Source organism: Phoenix dactylifera, unplaced genomic scaffold (assembly GCF_009389715.1).
Source record: "Phoenix dactylifera cultivar Barhee BC4 unplaced genomic scaffold, palm_55x_up_171113_PBpolish2nd_filt_p 000100F, whole genome shotgun sequence".
Taxonomy (NCBI): domain Eukaryota; kingdom Viridiplantae; phylum Streptophyta; class Magnoliopsida; order Arecales; family Arecaceae; genus Phoenix; species Phoenix dactylifera.
In genome coordinates, this window is record NW_024067682.1 from 46903 (window position 1) to 57388 (window position 10486).

Consider the following 10486-nt stretch of genomic DNA (forward strand, 5'->3'; position numbering starts at 1 on the left):
TGCTTGGATATAATTTTGAAATAATTCGTGCATGAAGGCTTTTTGTTCATGAAAAAAAAAAATGAAATGTAGGTATAAGGGATAGCTTCATACTAGGAGTAAATTAGGATAGCTTTCACATGGGATACTTTTTATGCACGTTTACCATAAGATGTTTGGTAGGCATTGTACTTGTTCCAAGCTTTATGCCTAGTTCATCCCGGCTCAACACTATCCCGAAAATTAACTTATCCCATGTTGGAGGATAAAGCTTTGAATTATAACTAGGTTATCCCATGAAGAATATGCTCGAGTAATGTTTCGTTGGAGGGATAAATTTAGTGAGCTTCAACAGCCTTTTGTAGCAATGGACAAACAGTGCCCCTTCGACATTATGAAAAATAATCAAGTATTAGGCTTAACTTGTACTTGATGGGTCATAATACGTAATTTAGAGAAGGTGACGGATGGTAATGATGGGTCATCGTTGGGATGTCTTCAATTTACTAGCTCCCTCAAAAGAACATATATGATAATAAAACGGTTTGCGAGTCCCTTGAAGAATATGCAATAATACAATTAATAATCAAAAGCATTATTACAATTGGATTATAAAGAAAATAAAGCATCCATAAAGCCAAAAATAAAAAAGAAATGCATGTAGAAAGTAAGACAAAACTAAGCATTATGTTTTGAATAAGTACGTTCATCTTATGGAATAGCACATCGGCTAGAAACTATATTTGCATTTATCCTCAAAAAAAAAAAAACACACTTGCATTCCATATGAAAGAGAATTGTGAAAATGGCCATCATCATCTGGACATATGAATTGCTTGTCAAAACAATGTACAATGCCTAAGATCAACCTTAAAAACTTGACATTTCATCATGCACCAACCTTGGGTTCCAATGGTTGCCAATTGGCCATCCCAATTGCAATATTTACTTTAAAAAAACCAATATTTATGAAACTAAACCTAAGCATGGGGCAGAATTAATAATTAATTTGAGTAGCAACCATATGTAAACTATCAAGATGAATAAAACAACAGAAGGCACGGACTAGAATCAGCGACAAAATTTAAGCACTCATTATAGCCAAGTAAGAACACAATTAGAGTAGACAAAATACCCTACCCCCTAATCAAACAATAGCGCCGTCACTAATCATTTAATAAATAAAAATGAATATGAACTCTTAAAACTACTGCCAAAACAACCCATTCACGCCAGCATACCAAATCTTTTAAAAACATTGAGAAATAAGGAAGGGATAAAGCACTTACTAAGAACAAGATTGGTAGATTTATATGATGTGTAATATTGTTAAATTATGGAGTCACGAGAATAATACAACAAGAAGGCCAGTTCATTAAAACATAGGGACAAGTACATCACTTTTGACAGGATGATTTAACACTCTACAATAACTTCCTCGTAAGACATCTTTCAACTCACTATTCTTTTCTTTCTTAGCCACCCACACTCTCTCTGCTTTTTCTGTCTTGCATCAAAGAAATGCAGACCCCCTCCCTTTTTATAGGTGACTAGGTCGGTTACTTTACCTCCTCAGCTAAAGTCGGTGGCTTAGCTCATTTAATGAACCTATTCTGAACCTATTCACTGTTCATCATGTTTGGGGAAGTCGGTGGTGTCTTCTTCAAGAAGAATCAGGAGAAGTGGAGAAGTCGGTGGTGCATTCTTCAACACTCCTCCTCAACACGACTTCTTTTGTTCTTGCAACAATGCCAAATTGTCTACGAAATCTTTCAAATTTTGACAAATTTAAACTCTTTGTAAACATGTCTGCGACTTGGTCTTCTGTATTGACCGGCTTCAAATCTATCTCTCCATGTAGTGCCTTTTCTCTTAGAAAGTGATAATGAATTTCTACATGCTTGGTTCTAGCATGAAAAATTGGATTTTCTGCTAACTGTATGGCTGATAAATTATCATAGTAAAGTGGCACAGAATAATCTATCTCTTGGTGTAAATCCTTCAATAGTTGCATCAACCACCTACTTCCTTGGGCTGCCATTGCAGCTGCTCTATATTCTGCTTCTATAGTTGAGAGTGATACTGTTGGTTGCCTTTTGCTACACCAAGAAACTGATCCTGATCCAAGACTGAAGACATATCCTGTAGTTGAGCTTCTTGTATCATGATCTCCAGCATAGTCGGCATCACAATATCCTATGGTTTTACAATCTGTCCCTCTCTTATACAAAAGGTTAAAATTGAAGGTACCTTTAATGTACCTCAAAATTCTTCTAACTGCTTCCAAATGAGGTTTCTTTGGATTCTGCATAAACCTACTTGCCACTCCAACAGCAAATAAAATGTCTGGCCTTGTTAATGCTAGATAAATTAAGCTCCCGACCAGTTGGCGATACATAGTAGTGTCTCCTAAGTCCTTGCCCTCGTTGACACAAAGCTTGACATTGGCCTCCATGGGAGTAGAAATTGGCTTGCACTCGAGCATTCCAAATCTCTGCAACAAACCTCTTGCATACTTTTGCTGACTTAAGAACAAAGCTTCCTTTGTTCTTTCGAGCTCGAGTCCAAGAAAATGTTTCAACTCTCTAAGTTCCTTCATTTTAAAACATATGGATAAATTTGACCGTGCTTGACTAAGCTCAGCCTCATCATCTCCAATAATAATTAAATCATCCACATATACTAGTATAATAGACAATTTTTCATCTCTTACCTTCACAAATAAGCTGGAATCTGAAGGAGCAACTGTGTACCCACCTTGAACTAGGAACTCAGGAATTTTTCTATACCATGTTCGCGGAGCTTGCTTCAGGCCGTACAAAGCTTTTCTCAATTTACAGACAAACTTAAGTTGAGTTTTGCCTTCAAAACCTTGTGGTTGCTCTATATAAATTTTTCGATCTTACTCTCCATGAAGAAAGGCATTTTTTATGTCCATCTGCCATAGCTTCCAAGACTTGTCAGCTGCCAATGAAATTAGAACACGAACTATAGTATTCTTGGCAACGGGACTAAATGTCTCATCATAGTCTAGTCCATACTTTTAGAAAAATCCATGAGCCACCAATCAAGCCTTATATCTCTCATTGAACCATCGGCTCGAGTCTTTACTTTGTAGACCCATTTACAAAAAATGGGTTTGACATTCTTGGGTCGTTGTACTAGTTCCCAAGTTTAATTCTCCATTAGTGCACACATCTCCTCTTCCATTGCTTTCATCCATTCTTTACCCTTGGCTGCCTCTTCATAAGTACTTGGCTCCTTAACGCCACTTTTCTGAACAAGGGCAGCATTAGCATACTTTGGATTGGGCTTTCGTTGCCTACTTGACCTCCTTAACGGTGGTGGAGATCTTTCTTCCTCTGACTCCTCTGGTGCTCTATTACACCAGTCTGCCATGGTCTTGGAACTCCTTCTGGATTTTTAGACAATTCGGGTCTTTTTTCCTTTTATCACTTGGAGCCAACTGTTCTTCTGGGTGTGGGCCACAGTTTGATTCTCCCAGCTTTTCTTCAATCTCCTTGGAGTCTGGCAATGCTACTACTTGAGGTGTTAACTGTGACACCGATAATAAAATTTTCTTCATACCCGGAACACAATAAACATTCTCCAGTTGAACTTCCTGGAAACTAAAGCGGGGCATGATCACCGTGTTGCCAACATAAGCAATTGGCAATTTTGAGTTATTTGCAGTGATCACGACCCTTGCTCCTTTGTATTCAGTCACACTGGATAATTTCTCCTTGTCACCTGTCATATGATTGGAGCATCTTGAATCCACGATCCAATCATTCTCATAATTAACAATGCCACTTTTGACTACAAAAATTGCCTTAGCTTCTGGTACTATAGCTTCAGCTTCGTCCTCCTTAATCATAGCTGAGAGGGATTGCTCTTCTATAGTAATGGCACAAGAGGCTTGGAAATCCCATTCACCTTCACTATCCCAAGTCTCTTGGTGGTCATTGGACATTGCCCCGTTTCCTTCGACAATCTTTTTCTTTGACCAACAATCTCTAGCAAAATGACCTCTCTTACCAAAATTATAGCATTCACCATTTTTCTTTTGTTGAATTTTACGGCTCTACTCTCCTCGATTGTTTCGTTGAGCTTTCCGTGGTTGATAGCTCCGCCTTTGTTGACTTGATCCCTTATCATCCTCCTTTTTAAACTTTGCCCCTCTCTGTCCTCTCGGACGTCCTTTATTACTGAAGAGTGCCTCCTCTTCACTTTTTATTGAAACTCCAGCCATTTACTTTGCCAAAGTTTCTTGATTTGCGAACAAATTCTCCAACTCTTTCAGAGTAGGTTGTGTTGGCCACCCTTGCATGACAGTAATAAATCCACGGTACTCTGCTCTTAATTAATCCATGGATAATAATTCTCGTTATACGCTGTTCACTGATTTTTGATGATGGATCTAGCTCAGAGATTTCACGGCAGAGAGACTTTACCTTGGTAAAATATTGATTAATCGTAAGTTCCTTCTGTGTTGTTGACATTAGCTCGTTCTCAAGCAGTTGCAGCCTCATATCATGTAACAACCCAGAATCTCACCCTAAATGGCTAGCCGGAAGTTATTATTTGGGTTCCTTGATCCTGTATAAGTACCCAAGATCTACCCAGCGAATAACCGATGTGGGACTAAACATACGCCCGCACGGGTCCTCACATACTCCCCCCGTTCAAGCCCTGACGTCCTCGTCAGGCTAAGGGTTCATATCTATTCAAATCTAATCACAAACACCACGATTGGCCCGTAGTCAGCCCCAATAGATCCGTGCTGCAGTGTCCCCTAGTCCACATAGGTTATGGGCCGGGTCCGCTCTGATACCATTTGAAACAACCCAGGATCTCACCCAAAATGGCTAGCCGGAAGGTATTATTTGGGTTCCTTGATCCTGTATAAGTACCCAAGATCTACCCAGCGAATAACCGATGTGGGACTAAACACACGCCCGCACGGATCCTCACATACTCCCTCCGTTCAAGCCCTGACGTCCTCGTCAGGCTAAGAACATCTCAACATCTCCTTCTCAATTGTTGTCTTGATTGCGAACATATAGAGCTTTTCCAGCCTTTATTCGCCATTTGCGGAGTGCCTCGGCATTCTCTGCGAAAGGTGTAGTGTCGCAGCCGCCAACGATATCCCAAAGATCTTGCCCTTGCAAATAAGACTCCATGCAAGTCTGCCATATGCTATATTTTTGGTTGTAGAGCCTCTCGATCACGCCTGCAAATTGGAGATCTGTCATTGTGACTTGGTGCAGAAACACCTGCTCCCAAGTAAGCTTAGTCCCCGACTGTAGACTTCACAATCCCAGATTGTGCACAAGCTCTCCAATGAACGATCGATGCCTTTACTTGGTCCCTGACCAACCCGTGCTCTGATACCAACTGTAGAATTATATGGAGTCACGAGAATAACACAACAAGAAGGTCAGTTCAGTAAAACATAGGGACAAGTACATCACTTTTGACAGGATGATTTAACACTCTGCAATAACTTTCTCGTAAGACACCTTTCAACTCACTCTTCTTTTCCATCTTAGCCACCCACACTCTCTCTTCTTTTTACGTCTTGCCTCAAGTCAAGGAAATGCAGACCCCCTTCCTTTTTATAGGTGAGTAGGTCGGTTACCTTACCTCCTCAACTAAAGTCGGTGGCTTGGCTCATTTAATGAACATATTCACTGTTTATCATGTTTGGGGAAGTCGGTGGCTTGAACCGCAAGAATCAGAGAAGTGGAGAAGTTGGTGGTGTCTTCTTCAACAAATATAGCATCCAATTCAACCATAAGCCTAGGACAAATTCGGGTCATATAGATTAGATATAGGATATTAATCCTATCGAACCGAACCCAAATCATTGTCACCCATAATGCTATGCTATCACAAATTTCGAATAATAATTCCTTCATATGAAGAATCCAAAACCACATAAATTTGGATAGAAAGCAACCAGAATCCTAAATCTTGCCCTCTTAGAATAGATTTTTATTTTTATTTTTTCTTAGACGCATATGATATTGTCATCCATAGGACTTGGTTTCCATAATTGAAGATGATAGATAAGGCAAAACCATACCATAGAACTTGATGCTTTGTAATATGTCTATATTCTTTTACGGAATTAAATTAAACTATTTCTATTGTTAATAAAAATACAAACTTGCGAGGAAAATATATTTTCTTATCTTGGATAAAAATCATATGCGAAGCACATTCACAAATCTTATAGGGAGTCCATGGAATGTTATCTTATAAGCATGTTGCTTGGTAGGATCCACCACTTGAATTCTACTAATTTTTAGAGGCTATGTCACTTTTTTGTAAAATTTACCCATAGATGTCATTAAACGTAGAACTACACAAGTTTAAAACAAAGTTTACCTTTAATTTATCGGGAGTCCTAAATACTTGTAAGCAATTAGCAAACAATAAGAATTTCTTTCTTTTGATTGATAATTGATGTCTAATTTGCAGGATTCGTACATGTGAGAAGCAAACATAAACTCAGGGGTAGCTAAAACATCAAAAGAAGTGGAGAGATCTATAACATGAGCAAGAAATTTTAATAATGGTGAAGAAACGAGTCAGTACAGGAAAAAAGACCATTGCCGACTCTGTATTGCCAATGCTAGATAGAAATGTCGGCAACTTTTTTTCCAGCGACAAAGTTTATCGACGCTTCTAAAAAACGTCGGCAAATAATGGGCTCCGCCGATGCTTTACCTAGCGTTGCCCCTTACCGATGCTTATAAGCATCAGAAGGGTTAATTACCAAAGATTATAAGCATCGACAGAAGCCAAAAGCCGACAACACTTATAAACATCGGCGGAAGCCAAAGAGAAAAAGGAGCAGATGACGCTTAAAACCATCGTCGGAATCCTACTCACTAAAACCCCCGATTAACCCTAACTTTCTCCTTAAACTTGGGCCAGACAATACTTAAAAGCGTCGTCAAATGCCTAACCACCCCCCGCAGGACACTTGGGCTAGACTATGCTTAAAAGCGTTGTTGGAATCTATACTCCACCCACCCATGGCAACTCCTATAACACAGCAAGGCGATGGAAACCCTAGCCGCAGTATGAGAGATGGAGAGAGAGAGAGAGGAGAAGGGAGTGCATGCGTATCGTCGGCATCCCACACTCTAAAGGTGATGGAAATCCTAGCCGACACCGACATCGAAGCCCACCTCGGTCCCCAGCTGCCGCTCCCCCTGCCACTATCATGCTTACCCATTGCACCGCCACCACCATCTCGTAGTCTGGCCTCAACCCCCCTCCCTCGTCTCCGTATCCGCGGCTGTCCTCCACCGCCATAGAGAGGCGACAGAGGCCGCCGGCGTAGTAACCGATCCCGCCCCAGATGAGCCGGTGCGAGAGGTTATGAGAAGGAAATATGTTTCCTTTTCTTCCTATTTGTAATTTGTGTTATTCTTGTAATTTGGGGTTAGGGGTTTGTAATTTATAATTTATATATATGCTTCCTATGTTATTCCTATTGTAAAAGATAATTTGACGGAAGGAAAACCAACATCATTGTTCTTCTTGTATTATTCCTTTTCTAATTTTGTTTTTTTTAACTTTCTAGGGTTATCTATCTTCTATCTTATACTATTAAAAGAAGAAGAATAAGAAGGAACTAGTAATAGAGAAAGAAATCGAAAATTAGGCTGTTAATCTGGATCCAGCATTTTTTTTTCTTTTGCCCCCCAAAAAAATAATTAGGCTTTTTAAATATATTTTTTAAAAAATAACTCTATCGGTGCTTTAAAGCATCGTTAGGATAAGTATTGCCGATGCTTTAAAGCGTCGGCAAAGCTCCCATTATTTGTCGACACTTTTGAAAAGCATCGGTAAAAAAAATTTTTCACTCTTTGAATGCCGACATTTTTATGACACTTTAGAAAGCATCAATGCCAAAATCACCGACGCTTATAAGCGTCGGTATATGCTTTAAAAAGTGCTCAAAAAAAATTTTTTTTTGTAATGATTGCATTGAGCATTATTTGATCCTCTCTAGGCAAATTGTATTATGGGACCTAAGCCATTAGTAGTAGGAGGACATGGAAGAGTCCTATACCATTTCTAGATAAATGATGAACATGAAGATAATTTAAAGGGGATTATTGGCTTTAGTTCCGTTGCTCTCTTGCCCTCGTCTTCTCAATCTTTAGCAACTTATATTTTGTGGACAAAGGCCATCGCAATAAATATCAAAACAAGCTAATTATTCTCCGATATCATGAACACAGATTAATTGATGCGGCGAACGGTTGAAATCACCACTTGCCTCAAAAGCTTAAACTAATAAGAAGAGATAGATTTATTTATATATTTTATATTTTTTTACACTCTCCCTCACATAATCACATCTGCTCTGATACCAGGTTAAAATCACCACTTATCCCATAAACTTAAGCTAATAAAATGAGATAGATTTATTTATATATTTTATATTTTTTTACATGAGCAAACACAAGATGATTCAAAGCAATCTCTCTTACTCGCTTTTCTGTGCAGGATCAAATATTTGTAGTGTTGTACTGTTGTACATATTGCATCAGAAAAGTGATCGGATGGTGGGGCGGGTTCTCTCTCTCTCTCTCTCTCTCTATATATATATATATATATATATATGAGTCCGCAGGAGCCGCCGCTCGCCTATAAAAGGGGAAGATGGAACCAACTCGGGCATCTGCGGCAATCTACAGCCTCCACTCCGTTCTCCTTCTCTCCCTCTCTCCTCCGCTCTCCACTTACTTCCACTCTTACTTTCACCAACTCTGCACTCAACCACTCTTTCCTCTCCATCCAACGACTCTCCACTCATCTCCACTCTCGCTCTCCATCCTACTCTTTTACGGAGATGCGTCGAGAATTATGGCACAAAGAACTGGCGCCATGTCCCTCAGAGGGCAGGTAAGTGTGGAAAGCTGTTCTCACTATGGTGCTGCTCTGGAAACCAATAGAGTTTCACAGAATTCTATCAATGAAGGCTTGAATAGGTGTAGGAAGAGTTGCAGGCTGAGATGGCTGAATTATCCTAGCCCGGGCATCAACAGAGGAAGCTTTGGAGAGGATGAGGCTGTTGGGTAACAAGCAAGTCATAAAAGAAGGAGCCTATATACTTCATTATACTGGTGACCTTTCTTTGATTCAAAATAGCATTAGAACCTTAAGCATATATCTATTGCACAATCATGGATAAGAATTGTTATTTAAACTTGATAAGGGACAGTTACCAGACTTTTGAGCTGACGAATAGAGGTAGGCATCAGGCATGGTGGGAGTGCAGAAAGTCAGGCCAGATGGGGCTCCTCTTTGCAAATGTGATCTTTCCCTTCAGTGCCTTAAAGTTCCAACTATCTACCGTCCTCCGTCCATGGACCCATTTGAATGAAATGTGGAGACTGAATTGTAAAAATAAAGACAAAATCACGATCTTGAGAAGATCCAAACTCCTCCGCATGGTTCATGAGTATGACTTCTAGATGTTGAATATCTTGTATGCCAATTGGGAGATATGAAGGGTTGTTTGTATCGCTTTAGCGCCTATTTGGTATCGCTTTTTTTTTCACTTTCAAAAACCAATGAAGAAAATAAGCTACATTAACCCATAAGTTCTATGAAACTGCATTGTCATTTTTAAGCTGTTCGTGAAATTTTTAGACTTTTTGAAGTGATGATTTTATGCTTTCAACAAAAGAGAGAGAAGTTGCAAGCAAGTGCTGTTGCCAAAATTGATCTTCATGCTGTATTTGACAAATTTGTAGATAAACAAAAGCAGAAAAATAATGATACTAAATGGACCCTTGGTTTAAATAGTCCATATTTTGGTGCAAAAATTAATTATTTAATTGATTTAAAAACATAGGAGCAGCATAGCAAACATTGGGACCCTATTTGCATCACTGTCAGTTTCTAGTTTTCAGTTTTTGTTTCCAAAAGCCTAAGTCTTTATTTCCAGTTTTTTGAAAATATTTTCTTAGTTTCTAAAAATTATAAAAACTGTAAAAAAAATCTGATTTTCAAAATTTTTCGATAACCAAAACCTATAACCACAACCACCACCACCGCCATTTACTGGCACTGCCACCACCATCCTTGTCAAACCCGTTGCCACTAGCTGCCTTCCACCGGCCACCACAATAGTAGCACCACCACCGAATGCTTTCAAACGAACTCTCTTCATTTTAGTCGGTGCCAATCATGTTGTGATGTGTGACACCACCAGGTGATATGCTGTGCCAATCATTGAAAACCATCTTCGCCACAAATGTGACATTGTTCTTAATATCTCCTTGCATATTTATGAATAATTTGTTTGGCTGAAGGAGGCAGCAAGACCCATTGAAACCTAACCAAGTTCATGATGGTTGACTGAAACATCTACCGATTGGAAAGAACATCCATAAATTATAAACAACTGGTTAATGCATGCAAATGATTCTTTTTGTGTTATGCTACATCAAGCAACCCTATAGCATGATTCTCC